This window comes from Lepus europaeus, chromosome 12 (assembly GCF_033115175.1).
Source record: "Lepus europaeus isolate LE1 chromosome 12, mLepTim1.pri, whole genome shotgun sequence".
Classification (NCBI taxonomy): domain Eukaryota; kingdom Metazoa; phylum Chordata; class Mammalia; order Lagomorpha; family Leporidae; genus Lepus; species Lepus europaeus.
Genome location: NC_084838.1, coordinates 105,650,178 through 105,667,338, shown reverse-complemented (window position 1 = coordinate 105,667,338; position 17,161 = coordinate 105,650,178).

Here is a 17,161-nt window from a genome sequence, read left to right as displayed (position 1 = left end):
TTTCCATGTCCTCATGGGGTACAGAATAAATCATCGTCTCCATTGCCCTCTCACAAAACCATTAATTTCACCATGGTGCCTCCATGATTTCATTTAAAACTAATTATCCTCCTCCAAAGGCCTCAATACCAAACAGCATCCCTGTTTAGGTTAGAAGTTCAACATGAATTTTGGTGGTAGGCAAAGTTATATTTCACAGTAGTAGTACCTCATTTTATGTTATTAACCATTGCATTATATTACTTTTGAATAATTCAAAAAATCCAAAATCTAAAGAATGTTAAAAAGTATACAGAAACAACGAAAGCCCCCTCCCAAACTAGAAATCATTTAACTTCTGTCAAATTTTCAAGAGTTAAAATTCATAAAACTGAGATTTTAGAATCTTAAATTTTATCAAAATGTATTTGAAAAAGTACATGTTTCCTCATATGACAAACCAGCATATACTCTCAATGGATCAAAATATGGATGTAGAAATCATATCAGATAATTTTATTTTCAATGCCTAGTTGTAATCTCCTGCCATAACATCATGACAACAAGAAATATATGTTTGAGGTAACTCGGCAGAAAATTTCAAATCAGGTAATATAGCTTTTTTGGTTGATTCTGGGAAGAGCTTCCTACTGCACAATGGGCTGGATTTAAGGCACAACTTGTCAGTACTAAACTGCAGAAGCTGTTCAAATTTTGGGGCAGCTAATATATCTTTAATCTGTTCAGGAAAGAAGTTAAAGAGGGGGAAACATCAAAGATGAAAGCTTGAGTCCCTACAAGTCCATAATCAAGGGGTGGATGGGCATGGATCAGGTGAACTACATGAGGTTCAATGGAGAGACCTTACTGGGATGGAGGAGAACAGCTAGATTACAAGCTATTTAGTTTGGGGATTACTTGAAGTCTAACCCAACAAAGACGTTGTTAACATATTGTTAACACTAAAGGCATCTAAGTGAGATCACAGAAGTTTTTATATAGGCAGTAAGCAGACTTATTTTCTAACTTACTAAAATTCTTTCTTTCTTTCTCTCTGTCTTTCTTTTTGACAGGCAGAGTGGATAGTGAGAGAGAGAGAGACAGAGAGAAAGGTCTTCCTTTGCCGTTGGTTCCCCCTCCAATGGCCGCCACAGCCGGCGTCCCGACTGGGACTAGAACCCGGTGTGCCGGCACTGCTAGGCGGAGAATTAGCCTGTTGAGCCATGGTGCCAGCCCCTAAAATACTTTGGAAATCAACACTAAATAAGCCCAGATTTTTTCAGACAAGATGGCCTATAAGAACAAATGTAAACACAGGAGGCAAAGAAACCTGTCTATTCCTTTTGGTTATGCTGGAGTAGCATTGACCATCCTTCCCACTTAAAGCATATATAATCCTGGATTAATGGTATTAAATTGCTCTTTAAGGTTTTAGATTTGTAACCTAGAAGAAACACACAAGTTCCTAGAAAAACTATGTGTTTCAACTCATACCAGAAAAAGTATGCATTCTGAATAGGCCTATATCTTAAAGGAAATGAATAAAGTGATGTGTGTTTTGCATTGGTTAAGATGGCTACATCTTATATTGGAGGGGCTGGATTTCAATATATTGCTCCACTCCCAGTCATGGCTTCCTGACCTTTCCAAGCATAGGTAGTAGATAACTGACAAAGGAGTGAGTGCGAAATAATGGATCAGAGATAATCTTGCTACAAACATTGACCATATAATTCAATGAAAATCTATACAAGAAAGTAATTTTGTAGAAAATTTTAGGTAATATTGGGTGTGATGTTGAGTTTTTGATACAACACTGAAGGCATAATATATGAAATAAATGATTACTAACTGGACATTATGAAAATGAGAAACATCTCTTCTGACAGACAATGTCAAGGAAAAAGGGTCAAAACTGAGAGAAAATACTCAAAAAATAATTTATGATAAGGAATATATGCATTATCCAAAATAAAAAAGCAACTTTTACATTCAATTAAATGAAAATGTGCTGGTGCCGTGGCTCAGCTCACTAGGCTAATCCTCTGCCTGCAGCATCAGCACCCTGGGTTCTAGTCCCGGTTGGGGTGCTGGGTACTAGCCCCAGTTGCTCCTCTTCTAGTCTAGCTCTCTTCTGTGGCCCGGAAGGACAGCAGAGGATGGCCCAAGTACTTGAGTCCCTGCACCCACATGGGAGACCAGGAGGAAGTACCCAGCTCCTGGCTTCAGATTGGCACAGCACGCCATCTGTAGCAGCCATTAGGGGAGTGAACCAATGGAAGAAAGACCTTTCTCTCTGTCTCTCTCTCACTGTCTATAACTCTCTCTCTGTTTCTCTCTCACTAAGTCTGCTTGGCAAAAAATAATAATAAAAATAAAAATATGCCCCACCCACAAATGTTGGCCAGAGCTCCTGCTCCATCTAGATATCCAATACTGGATATCTCCCAAATTTGCTAGCATCAAACTTTGCCTAGAGGCACATTTCCAAAAACAAAGACTTCAGAGGAAATACCAACAACTGCTTATCCAGATTCATAAAAATTAGAATAGAAATACAAGAAACATGAATAAGGAATACAATCTGGTTCCAAAAGGAACATCATAAGACTTCAATATTAGACTGTGAACATGAGGAAACTGATGAAATGCATGAAAATGGAGTCAAAAGATTGAAAGATAGTTCAAAAACAGAGGAGAAATTACATCAGTTAAATCTGTGAATTATATAAAAATCTAACTGAAATATTAGAAATGAAGAATTCAACATGTCAAAGAGAAAACACTGGGAAAGCCTGAACAACAGACTCAGTGAGACTGAAGAATAGCTGAGCTGGAAGACAAAGTTTTTGAAATCTAACAGACAATAAAGCAAAAGAAAAAATTGGGGGAAAAAAGTGTTTGTGATTTATGGGGCACCATCAAGCAACAAAGTACATATTTCTTGGGCATTCCTGAAGAGGCAGACAGGCAGAATGACTCAGAAAATACAGTTAGTGAAATAAAAGCAGAACGTTTCAAAATTTCTTTAATTTGCACAATGACATGGAAAACCAAGAACAGGAAGCACACAGAATCCCATACATCCAGATCAGAGTAGATTTTCAACACTACACATTATATTCAAACTTTCAAAATTAAAACACAAAGAAACTGAATTGTCCTAACATGTGCTAGAGAACTGCCAGATTATCTTAATTTTTATAAACATTTATTTTATTTATTTGAAAGAGTTACAGAGAGAGGTAGAGACAGGGAAAGATGTCTTCTATCTGCTGGTTCACTCCCCAGATGGCTGCAACAGCTGGAGCTGCACCAATCCAAATCCAGGAGCCAGGAGCCTCCTCCAGGTCTCCCATGTGGGTGCAGGGGCCCAAGGACATGGGACATCTTCTACTGCTTTCCTAGGCCACAGCATAAAGCTGGACTGGGAGAGGAGCAGCTGGGACCAGAACTGGCACCCATACTGGATTCCAGCACTTCAGGCCAGGGCTTTAACCCTCTGCACCACAGCACCAGCAGATTATCTTTAAAGGATCTCTATTTAGATTAACAGTAGATTCCTCATCAGTAATTTTACAGGTGAGAAGAGAATGGAGTGATAGTTCAAGTCTAAAAAAAGAAGAAACTGTCAATCCAAAATGCTATACATATAAAAGTTCTCATTTATAAATGAAGATGAAATAAAGACCTTCCAGAACAAACAAATTGAATTTGTCATGGTTGATCCAGACTTACAAATCATAGTTAAGGTTGTCTTACAAACAGAAATAGACAAAGATAGTTTCTTGGAAGAATTTGAAGGTAGAAAAATCTAATAATAGTATAAAAGAGATCCAAAGTAGGTAACATGAATATGTACAGAAAAATGACAAGACCAAGCCACCACTTATCAATAATAACCTTGAATGTAAATGGACTGAACTTTCAATTTTAAATATAAAGACAGGGTGCTTGGATTAAAAAGCCAGATCCATTTATATGCCACCTACAAAAAACATACCTCAAAAACATACACATACTAAAAGTAAAAGGATGAGAAATGATGCTCCATGCAACTGGAAATCAAAAATGAGCAGGAGTAACTCCTTTAATATGAGACAAAATAGAATTTAAAACTAGAACTGTTAAGAGGGAAAAGCAGTCATTATGTCATGATACAAAGATCAACTCAACAGGAAGATGTGATTATACCAAGTGAATATCCACTCAATGCTAGAGTACCCAGTTACTTACAACAAATATTAATAGATTTAAGGAAATAGAGGCTTCACAGTGATAATGATGGAGGGCTCCAACATCTGAGTTTCATCATGGATCGATCAACAAGGTGAAAAATCAAAAAGCAAAGAGATAATCTACACTATAGACAAATGGATCTGATATCTAGAATGTTTCATCCAACAGCCACAGAATACAAAGTTTTCATCTGTAAATTGAACATTCTATAGGATAAACTCTATACTAAGAAATAATGCAAATCTCAATTTTTTAAAATGAAGTCACATCATGTATCATTTCTTATCACTATGGAATGAAGCTGGAAAATACTAAAATAAGACACTCTAGAAAGCATAAAAACACCGGCCACCACCGCAGCTCAATAGGCTAATCCTCTGCCTGCAGTGCCAGCACCACCAGGGTTCTAGTCTCGGTCGGGGCATAGGATTCTGTCCCGATTGCCCCTCTTCCAGCCCAGCTCTCTGCTCTGGCCCGGGAGTGCAGTGGAGGATGGCCCAAGTTCTTGGGCCCTGCACCCACATGAGAGACCGGGAGAAGCACCTGGCTTCTGGCTTCGGATCAGTGTGGTGTGCTCTCTCTCTCTCACTGTCCACTCTGCCTGTGAAAAAAAATTTAAAAAAAAAGAAAGTATAAAAACACATGATGGCTGAACAGAAAGCTCCTGAATAAATAAAGGATCATAGAAAAAAATAAAGAGAGAAATTTTAAAATTCCTTGAAACGAATGTCAATAAAATAGCATAGCAAATATTTGTGATACAGCAAAAACAGTATTAAGGGGAAAGATTATAGCAATTACTATCCACATCAAGAATTTGAAAATACATCAAGTATATAACCTAAGAACAAATCTCATGGACATGGAAAAATAAGCACAAATCATTAGAAAATAATAAAAATTAGAGAAAAAATTTTAAAAAGTGGAAACCAAAAATGATACAGAAGATCAGTGAAACAAAGAGTCTGTTTTCTGGGCTGGCACCGTGGCTTAACAGGCTAATCCTCTGCCTTGTGGCGCCGGCACACTGGGTTCTAGTCCCATTCGGGGCGCCGGATTCTATCTCGGTTGCCCCTCTTCCAGGCCAGCTCTCTGCTAAGACCCGGGAAGGCAGTGGAGGATGGCACAAGTCTTTGGGCCCTGCACCCACATGATAAAAAACCTTAAGCAAAATGAGTACAAAAGGAACAAAACAGCCTGCATCACACTGAATGGGAAATAATTGGAAGCATTTCCATTAATATCCAGAACCAGAAAAGTATGCCTACATCCACCATTGCTATCCAATATAGTTTTGGATTTGGCTACACTGGAAAACAAAAATAAAAGGGATACCATCTAATTATCCCTGTTTTGTTGTTGGGAAAACAAAAGAACCCACTAAGAGAATTTTGTAACTCAGATGTGGTAAAGTTGTAAGTTATAAAATCAATACTCAAAAATCAATAATATTTGTATAAACAAACAATGTCATTGCTGAGAAAAAACTTCTAAGATCAGTCCAACTCACAATAGAGATAAAAATTAAAATAGCTTGGTATAAATTTAATCAAGATGTGAAAGATCTCTACAATGAAAATTATAAAACATTAAGGAAAGAAATAAGACACAAAAAATGAAAAAAAATTTCTATGTGGATTGTAAGAATTCATATCACCAAAATGCCCATAATACCCAAAGCATTTTACAGATTTAATGTAATCCCAATCAACATACCAAGGGCATTCTTCATACATCTAGTTCAAAAATCCTAAAATTGATATGGAAATACAAGAGACTCCAAATAGCTAAAATAATCTTAAACACCAAACAAAGCTAGAGGCAAAATATCAAATTTCAAGACATATAGGATAGTTGTAATGAGAACAGTCAGAGTGGTAGAAAATATTTATTAGGCACACATACAAAGAAAGATTAACATCCATGATAAATAAGAAGCACAGGAAACTCAACAACAACAAAATAAACAACACAGGTAAGAAATAGGTGAGGGACATGAAAAGACATTTTTCAACAGATGAAATACAAATGGCCAACAGACTCATGAAATGCTCAGGATAGTTATGCAAATAAGACACAATTATGTATCATATCACCCTGATTAGAATGTCTATATTCCACACAATCAAAAATTCTGGTGAGGACATGGGGATAAGTGGACTCTAATACCCTGTTGATGGGCATGTAAACCATTATAGAAGACATTATGAAGATTTCTAAGAAATCTACAGATGTACCATATAACACAGCCATCCCACTACTGGGAATTTACCCAAATGAAATGACATTGGTATAAGAAAGGGCTTTCTGTACCCGATTTTTATAGCACTCTATGCACAATATCTAATATATGGAATCAATCTTCCTGTCCACTAACGGTTGACTGGATGAAGAAGTGTGAGAGATTCCAAGATGGTGGAATAGGGAATGATGTACCACACTTGATTAGGGATTAATAGTTAAAAAATAAAAGGGTAGGCAGTGCACTGTAAGGGCAGAATTAGAAACTGCAGGACTGGTGCTAGCATCCCGTATAGGGTGCAATTGAATTCCTGGGTGCTCCACTTCTAATCCAGATTCCTGCTATTGACCCCAGTAAAGTAGTCATTGGTTCATTGCAACAATGTGGGAGACCTGGAAGAAGCTTCTGGCTCCTGGCCAGACACACACACACACACACACACAGAGAGAGAGAGAGAGAGAGAGAGAGAGAGAGAGAGAGATGTACATTAAATATTGTCTTAAAAAGTGAAAAACTTGGTGGAGTAATAATAGAGAAATTAGCATACATGAAGGTATTTGGTGAAAAATAATTCATTACAGCAAAGTTTAACATATTTTTTACAGCCTGGTGCTGTGGCGTAGTAGGCTAAGCCCTGCCTGTCGTACTGGCATTCCAGATGTGTGCTGGTTCATGTCCTGGCTGCTCCTCTTCCAATCCAGCCTTCTGCTACGGCCTGGGAATGCAGTAGAGAGAATGGGCCAAGTACTTAGGCCCTCAAACCTGCGTGGGAGTCCCAGAAAATCTCTGTCCTTGGCTTTGGATTGGCCCTGCTCCAGCTGTAACAGTGATTTGGGAAGTGAACTAGTGGATTGAAAAACTTTCTCTCTGTCTCTCCCTCTATATGTAACTAAAGGTACCTCTAAAATAAATGAAAATCTTTAAAAAATATTCTTAATTGGAGTCCCTTAAATCATGATGAGATGTTTCCATTTTACATGGCATATTACAGGAATTATAGCAGTGTCTAGAATGCATGATAGAAAATTTCATACACAAGTGGTAAAGATCTAGAAAAGGTAAAATGTGTTAATTGGAAAGGAAGAATGAATACAACTGACCTAAGACTCTGAAGTATATACATGAAATATTCCAGATCTTACAGAACTTTGAGCAATCCGATGAACTAGCAATGAAAATGTAAGCCAAGCTTGGCATGGGATCATAGTATCACCCCTGTCTTACTAGGATGTTAGTGATACATAGGTTATAGCAATACATTAAAAAAAATAAAAAGTGATACAACTGTTATAAAAACATGGTGTGATTACTGACAAAAGTAAAAATGGACATACACAGTATGAAATAAGATATGATTACTGTGAGAAGTAATAAGTAATTTGAAAGGGGAAATAATGGTTTGAAAAACAGAAAGTTTTTTATCAATAACAGAAGTTACTGATAAATAGTTCAACACAATTTCATTAATATTAAAAAATATGAAAAAATCTCAGAAATTTAAATAATACAAAGGTCATGTTATGTTCTACAATATATGAAAGGATAGATTCACATATTTTGAATTACAGTGTGGAAGTTTTAAAAATCAAAGGCAAAATTTAGAGTTTCATAAACATGCAAAAAGTATAAAACATGTTACCTGCTAAATGAAATAACATGACTGTGAAAAACTGTGTACATGACAGTTTTCAGAAAACCTACAGATTTTGTGTTGATGCCTTCAAAAAAAGCTAACCAGGCTAAACACATAGTGTTTGGCTGGCTCAGACTAAGATATTAAAAATATACACTGGTGGGGCTGATTCTGTGGCATAGTGGTTAAAACTGCTGCCTGCAGTGCTGCATTCCATATGGGCACCGGTTCATGTCCCAGCTGCTCCACTTCTACTTTATTTATTTATTTGACAGGCAGAGTGGACAGTAAGAGAGAGAGAGACAGAAAGAAAGGTCTTCCTTTTCCATTGGTTCACCCCCCCAATGGCTGCTGTGGTCAGCACATGGCGCCGATCTGAAGCCAGGAACCAGGCACTTCTCCTGGTCTCCCATGCGGGTGCAGGGCCCAAGGACTTGGGCCATCCTCCACTGCATTCCCGGGCCACAGCAGAGAGCTGGACTGGAAGAGGAGCAACCAGGACAGAATCTGGCGCCCCAACCAGGACTAGAACCCGGTGTGCTGGCGCTGCAGGTGGAGGATTAGCCTACTGAACACTGGTGCCGGCCCCAGCCACTCCACTTCTGATCCTGGCCTGGGAAAGCAACAGAAGATGGCTCAAGTCCTTGGGCCCCTGCACCCACGTGGACCAAGAAGAAGCTCCTGGCTCCTGGCTCCAGCAGTCACAGCCAATTGGAGAGACAATCAGTTGATGGAAGACCTCTCTCTCTCTCTCTCTCTCTCTCTCTCTCTCTCTCTCTCTCTACCTCTCTTCTCTGTGTAACTCTGATCTTCAAATAAATATATGTGTGTATACACACACACACACACACACTGGTAATAGATAGATATAATTGAAAAAGTCAGGCAATTGTGAAAAGCCTATTATTATCACTGTAAGAAAAAATGAATAACTTGGGAGGAAAAATAGAAATAAGTTAATATAGACCAAATGACAGAAGCAAGATTATTTCAATTGAATTGAAAAAGAATGTTAAAAAATCCAATATAGTTATAGCAAACATAATACCATCTATCACAGAAGTAAAATAAGCAGCCCAAGGAACATGTTCTGGTGCAGTAGATTAAGCTACCAATGGGCATGCCCTCATCAAACATTGTGGTGCTGGGTTAGAGTACCATCTATTCTACACTACTGCTCTTGCTTCCTGATAATGTGTCTTGGAGGCAGGAGATTATGACCTAAATAATTGGTTTCCTGCCATCCCCATCAGTGGCCCAGATGGAGTTCCTGGATCCTGACTTAGGCTTGGCTTGGCCCCAGTTGCTGTGGCAATTAGGTGGGCAAAAAAATACACAGAATTTCCCTCCTCTTTCTTTTCTACTTTTCAGTTAAAATAAAACTTTAAAGAAGCTAAAAGGCTTAACTATGTAAAAGTATGCCATTTTCAATAATAAACGGTAAATTTAGATCCCCAGAATCATCAACAAAATCTGCAAAATGTTACATATAAAGGGTTAATGGCCAGGTCTCACCTTAAATTTCTCTGAAAAAATATGTATACAAAGTTGTGAGGTGAAGTTACGTCACAGGGTTGATAACATCACAATGAGTGGTAGGTAAAATGTCAAGGGCAGAATCTCAAAATGATAAGGGGATGTAAAAGTAATAAAATAGATACCACCTGTGATGCCAGCCTACGATATGAGCACCAAATGCTCCACACTTATCCAACTCTCTGCTAATGACCTGGGAAAAGTGGTGGTAGATGGCCTAAGGGCTCGGACCCTTGCCACCCTTGTGGGAGACCCAGAAGAAACTCCTAGACCAGAGCCTGGATCAGACTTGGCTGTTGCAGCCAATTAGGAAGTGAACCAGCAGTTGGAAGATCTATCTCTCTCTCTTCCTCTGTCCCTCCTCATAGCTCTGATTTTTAAATAATTAAAACTTTAGAAAAAGGAATGAGGTGTGAAAAACCAATGTCAGACAAGGTGCTAAAAACAGTCCATTATAATTGTATTAAAAGGAGAAAACAAGCCGGCGCTGCGGCTGACTAGGCTAATCCTCCACCTTGCGGCGCCGGCACACCAGGTTCTAGTCCCGGTGGGGCACCGATCCTGTCCCGGTTGCCCCTCTTCCAGGCCAGCTCTCTGCTGTGGCCAGGGAGAGCAGCGGAGGATGGCCCAAGTCCTTGGGCCCTGCACTCCATGGGAGACCAGGAGAAGCACCTGGCTCCTGCCATCGGATCAGCGCAGTGCGCCGGCCGCAGCACGCCTACCGCGGCGGCCATTGGAGGGTGAACCAACGGCAAAAGGAAGACCTTTCTCTCTGTCTCTCTTTCACTGTCCACTCTGCCTGTCAAAAATTTAAAAAAAAAAGATAAAAGGAGAAAACCATTTAAATCTCCAGGAAACAAATTAAGGATATATGATGATGCAGCGAGTTAACGCCCTGGCCTGAAGCTCTGGCATCCCCTATCAGTGCCAGTTCTAGTCCCCGCTGCTCCTCTTCTGATCCAGCTCTCTGCTATGGCCTGTGAAAGAAGATGGCCCAACTCCTTGGGCCCCTGCACCCACGTGGGAGCCCCAGAAGAAGTTCCTGGCTCCTATCTTCAGATCAGCGCAGCTCCAGCCTTTGTGGCCACCTGGGGAGTGATCCAGCAGATGGAAGACCTCTCTCTCTGTCTCTACCTCTCTCCATTTGTAATGTATATATTTGTTATATTCAGTGGCAATCACAGGAAATATCTCCTTAAAGGATTCAAAAGGATATTTCTAAATAATCCTCAGAATTTACACTACCATAAAGATGACAGCCATAAATTCAGTGATGTCTGGGGGCTGCTGCTGAGGCATAGAAGGCTAAGCCTCTGCCTGCAGCACCAGCATCCATATGGGCGCTGGTTCACTTCCTGGCTGCACCTTTTCTGATCCATCTGTCTTCTTGTGGACTAGAAAACCAGTAGAATATGACCCCAGTGCTCAGGCTCCTGCACCAATGTGGCAGACCCAGAACAAGCGCTTGACTCCTGGCTTTGGATCTACTCAGTTCTGGCTGTTGTGGCCATTGGAGGAGTGAATCAGAGGAAGGAAGACCTCTCTCCATCACTCTCTGTAACTATACCTCTCAAATAAATAAAATCTCTTGGGACCCCCACTTCTGGCTTCCAGATCCCCTGGGAGGAGCCACACCCCCACTACTGGTTCCCAGACACTCCACTTCCAGCCGGCCAAGGCTTATCCGTAGAACTTCTAGAACATACTGGGTGCACTAGGCATGAGTCTTGCCCAGGGGAGCAGGTCGATCAGCCGCCCCCCCACCCCCGCTGTAACGCTGCAGCCCCGGTTCCTACCTCCCCCGCAGCCCAAGGGCATCAGCGAGGATCTGCGCGGCTCCCCGCGCCAGCTGCTCGCCCCTCACATCCTCAGCTCCCAGCCAAGCGCCCGAGCCTGCACCAGGAGCTCCATCCGGGTCTCCAGCAGGTGCATGGGGCCCTGAGCCTGCACCAGGAGCTCCATCCGGGTCCCTAGCAGGGCAACGGGACCCTGAGCCTGCACCAGGAGCTCCACCTGGGTCTCCAGCAGGGGCACGGAGCCGGACCCTAGCCACCCCAGAGCAAGCCCATTTCCCAGTTGCAACCCCCGAGGCCAAAGGGCCGGACCGTGGGAAAATTCAGGGACCTTGTGAAAAAACCGCAGAGCATGGGAAATTTCCGGGTTGGCGCCTTGGGGCTCGGGGCGGGGAGTCCAGGGCCCGCCCGGGGTGGTCTCCAGGGAGCGCGCCTCCCGTGCACGCGCCCGGCGGACCGGAAGCCGCCCGCAGGGGGCCGCTTAGAGGCCGCTAGCTGCGCTCTCGGTTCGTTTCGGGGGTCGCCGAGCCGCAGCGAGGGTCTGAAGGACCCTTATGGGGGAGAGGGACAAGAAACTAGGCCTGGGCAAATATCAGGGGCTTCTTAAGAGGTTAGATGTTCCCCAGAGTCCAGCGGGCAGGACGTTCTCTGGGAAGGAAAAGTCAATCCCCTTCAGAGAACCTCTAGGCATGCCCAGAGCAGAGCTGCCACTCCCCTTCGGAGAGTCTCTAGGCACTCTCCTCAGCTGGTTCCCTCAGCACTCTCCTCAGCACGTTCCCTCAGCACTCTCCTCAGCACTCTCCCTCAGCACTCTCCTCAGCACGTTCCCTCAGCACTCTCCCTCAGCACTCTCCTCAGCACTCTCCTCAGCACGTTCCCTCAGCACTCTCCTCAGCACGTTCCCTCAGCACTCTCCTCAGCACTCTCCCTCAGCACTCTCCTCAGCACGTTCCCTCAGCACTCTCCCTCAGCACTCTCCTCAGCACTCTCCTCAGCACGTTCCCTCAGCACTCTCCTCAGCACGTTCCCTCAGCACTCTCCGGTATGCTAATTGTCCCTCCGAACCAGCCAATCCCGTGCCACCTCTGCATTCCATATGCTAATGGTCCCTCTGAACTGACCAATCCTATGCATGCGCATTAGGAATATGCTAATTCGTTGCCTATATAACCTGTGTGAAACTGCCGCTCAGGGCTCCTCACCGCCTGAGGTGGGGGCCCATTTGCGCAAACGTTCAATAAAAACCTCGTGCTTTTTGCATCAACTGGTCTGGAGTCTGGATCTTTGGGCGTCCTCCCGAGCAAGTGGGCATCTCTGCAACTGAGAGGTCCAACATTTGGTGGCCCGTACGGGGATTTTAGGTCGCCCTCAGACCCATTCTCTGCGGACCAGTTGGAGGTATAATTAAGTGTTTTCTGTTTGTTGTTCTTCGTCTTGAGTATTCTGATATTCTGACTGGCCAAGTACCTGACTCTGTGAGACCAGTGGGGGAGGCAGGCGTGCCCAGCAACCCCTGGTCCGTTCCCCGGAGGACGCTCCGGTCTGTGAGACCAGTAGGGGAAACCCTCGGTCCGTTCCCCCGGAAGACGCTCCCGGGGTGGTCTGGAGGTGGGTCGGAGACCAAGTCTCCCTCCTTCCCGGGGAGGGCTGGTCAGGCAGCCACTCCCAAAAATAGCGCAATAGCGTTCGATTTGTCCTAGCCATGTGGTTTGTCTTGCTTACTGTATATGTCTGTGCATTGGCTGTTCTTTTTGTTTGGGCTGAAATCCTTGCACCCATGGGTCAACAAATAACCACCCCTTTAAGTCTCACTCTAGATCACTGGAAAGACGTTCGAGAACGCGCGCGCCACCTCTCAGTGGAGGTTAAAAGGAAACAATGGGCAAAATTCTGTTCCTCAGAGTGGCCGGCCTTCGAGGTCGGCTGGCCAAGGAACAGCACTTTTAACCTCGATATTATTTTACAGATTAAGGCGCGAGTCTTTCAGCCAGGATCCAATGGACACCCTGATCAGGTGCCCTACATTACCACGTGGGAGGATCTTTCACGTAACCCCCCTCCCTGGATAGAACCCTTCTCCTTCCCGACGGAGCCCATACGGACCCCGTTACCCCTTCCTCGGCCATCCCCAACTCCTTTAATACCTTCCTCCCCGATACCCCCTCCTCCTATCCCGGTTGTGCCAACCTCCTCCCTATACCCTCTGAAGGAGATTCGAGATCCAAAACCTGACAAGCCACCGGTTCTTCCGGCTGATCAGGACTTTCTGCTCTTTGACTCTCCCCCACCCTATCTTCCCGGCCAGCCTACTCCCCCGCAGGAACCCCCACAACAACCAGAGCGGGATGTGCAACCTTCTGCACCATCCCCTGATTCCACGAGGGCAGGGGAAGAAGTCTCAGCGCCTTCCCCGCCCTCCAGCCGCCTGCGCCTCCGTCGGGGGCAGGCAGGGGGCTCGGGAAGCGTATGGACTTCACAGGCCTTTCCTCTTCGTTCGGTGGCTGGCCAGATGCAGTACTGGCCATTTTCTGCTTCCGATCTTTACAATTGGAAAACCCATAACCCCTCTTTCTCTCAGGACCCCCAGGCTCTGACTGGGCTGATCGAGTCAATTTTATTGACTCATCAGCCCACCTGGGATGATTGTAGGCAGCTTCTGCAGACCCTCCTCACTACTGAGGAAAAGCAGCGTGTCTACCTTGAGGCACGGAAAAACGTCCCTGGAGCAGATGGCCGACCGACCCTACTGCCAAACGAAATCGAGGAGGCGTTTCCCTTAACCCGTCCTGATTGGGACTACACCACCGTTGCTGGTAGGGAGCGACTTCGTCTTTACCGCCAGATTCTCCTTGCGGGTCTCAGAGGGGCTGGAAAGCGCCCCACCAATTTGGCCAAGGTATGTGCAGTAGTGCAGGGGGCTGAGGAAACGCCGGCAGGCTTCCTAGAAAGATTAATGGAAGCCTACCGTGTGTACACCCCGTTTGACCCCCTGGCAGAGGACCGGCAGGGAGATGTAATCATGTCCTTTATAGGACAGTCAGCGCTGGACATCCGCAATAAATTGCAGCGGCTAGAGGGGCTTCAGGGGTATACTATACAAGATTTAATGAAGGAGGCAGAAAAGATTTACAACAAAAGGGAGACCCGAGAGGAGAAGGAGGAAAGGATCCGCAAGGAGCAGGAGGAAAGGGAAGACAAAAGAGACAAAAGACGTAATCGAGAGCTTAGTAGAATTTTGGCCACCGTAGTGCAGGATACAGAAAGGAGTAGACCAGGACAGAATAGGGACTTGGGAGACAAACGAAAGCCTCGGGTGGAAAGAGATCAAAAGACAACTGAGCCCACCCAAGTATCGAGGGAACCACCTTTCCTCTATTCGGACCAAGACTTAGATACGATCCAGCGACTCGGTGCAGAGTATGATGAACAAATAAGGGTTTGGAGGCTCGGAGAGAAAATAGTCCTGCCACACCAATTGGCTAAAGAAATAATTACCAGCCTCCATCAATGGACTCATTTGGGACACAAAAAGCTAAAAGCAGCCTTACAGGAAGATAGGCAGTCTTATTACATCCCCGGACTTGACTCTTTAGTCCAGCAGGTGACTGAATCCTGTGTTCCGTGTGCCAAGGTAAATGCCAGACACCTCAAGCTCCCGGAGGGAGCTAGGGTAAGAGGAGACCGACCAGGAATCAACTGGGAGGTCGATTTCACTGAGATAAGGCCGGGCAGTTATGGGAATAAGTATCTTCTAGTTTTTGTAGACACCTTCTCCGGATGGACTGAGGCATTCCCCACAAAACGGGAAACCGCCCGGGTGGTCGTCAAGAAGATCATAGAGGAGATCTTCCCCCGGTTCGGCTTGCCTAAGGTAATCGGGTCTGACAACGGCCCAGCGTTTGTCTCCCAGGTAAGTCAGTTGGTGGCCAAAGCATTAGGCATAAATTGGAAATTGCACTGTGCCTATAGACCCCAAAGTTCAGGACAGGTAGAAAGAATGAACAGAACAATTAAAGAGACCTTGACCAAATTAGCGTTGGAGACTGGCGTTAAAGACTGGATCCAACTCCTCCCTATGGTGTTGTTCCGGGTCCGAAACACGCCCTCTCATTGCGGGCTGACACCATACGAAATCCTTTATGGAGGGCCCCCACCAGTAGCAGGCTTGCTTGACCTTGCCAGTGACTCCGTTGCCGATGCCCCTAAGTTACAGGCCCGGTTGAGAGCGCTCCAGATCATCCAGAACCAGGTCTGGAAACCTCTTGCAGCAGCCTACCAACCCAAGACGACAACCATCCCACATCCTTTCCAAATCGGAGACGCTGTGTATGTCCGAAGGCACCAATCTAAGACTCTAGAGCCCCGGTGGAAAGGCCCCTTCACTGTGCTGTTGACAACTCCCACCGCTCTCAAGGTCGATGGAATCGCTGCTTGGGTCCACGCCTCACACGTGAAGCGAGCACCACCTCCCCAGGGCCCCGAGGATCCGGATAGACCAGCCAAATGGAAGCTCCAGCGCACTCAGAACCCACTCAAGCTAAGACTTTCAAAAACTGTTTAATATTTGTGATGTTCCTGGCCTTTCCCCATTGTTTTTCCAATCCCCATGCTCCACAATTGTTAACGTGGAACCCAACCCAGTCCAGCAAGAACAGAGTTCCCTCCCTCCAGTGAGGCAGGCTCTCCCCAGGCCGGTCCAATAGATTTTAGGATTAAAATCTTTGCAAAAAGAAAAGGAGGGAATGAAGGACCCTTATGGGGGAGAGGGACAAGAAACTAGGCCTGGGCAAATATCTGGGGCTTCTTAAGAGGTTAGATGTTCCCCAGAGTCCAGCGGGCAGGACGTTCTCTGGGAAGGAAAAGTCAATCCCCTTCAGAGAACCTCTAGGCATGCCCAGAGCAGAGCTGCCACTCCCCTTCGGAGAGTCTCTAGGCACTCTCCTCAGCTGGTTCCCTCAGCACTCTCCTCAGCACGTTCCCTCAGCACTCTCCTCAGCACTCTCCCTCAGCACTCTCCTCAGCACGTTCCCTCAGCACTCTCCCTCAGCACTCTCCTCAGCACTCTCCTCAGCACGTTCCCTCAGCACTCTCCTCAGCACGTTCCCTCAGCACTCTCCTCAGCACTCTCCGGTATGCTAATTGTCCCTCCGAACCAGCCAATCCCGTGCCACCTCTGCATTCCATATGCTAATGGTCCCTCTGAACTGACCAATCCTATGCATGCGCATTAGGAATATGCTAATTCGTTGCCTATATAACCTGTGTGAAACTGCCGCTCAGGGCTCCTCACCGCCTGAGGTGGGGGCCCGTTTGCGCAAACGTTCAATAAAAACCTCGTGCTTTTTGCATCAACTGGTCTGGAGTCTGGATCTTTGGGCGTCCTCCCGAGCAAGTGGGCATCTCTGCAACTGAGAGGTCCAACAGGTCCTTGCTCTGAGGAGACCCGTCACCTCCGCACGCGGAGACTCCCGCCCCTCCCGCGCGCCTCCGCCCGAGTTGTCTGCGCACCCAGCAGGGAGTCTGCCGAGGTTGAAAATGAGGTAACAGGTCGCGGGGTCCTGGGCGCCGCCAAGTTGAGGGGCTCTGGGGCAGTTTGAGACAGAGACAGAGGCGCCCAGGAGGCCTCGCGCATGCGCATTGGAGGCGGCCGCACCCAAGGGCGGAGACAGGCATAGCGCATGCGAGAAACACTCTTTCCTCATTGCCGCATTGCTAGGCAACTCCGCGCACACGCGTTCG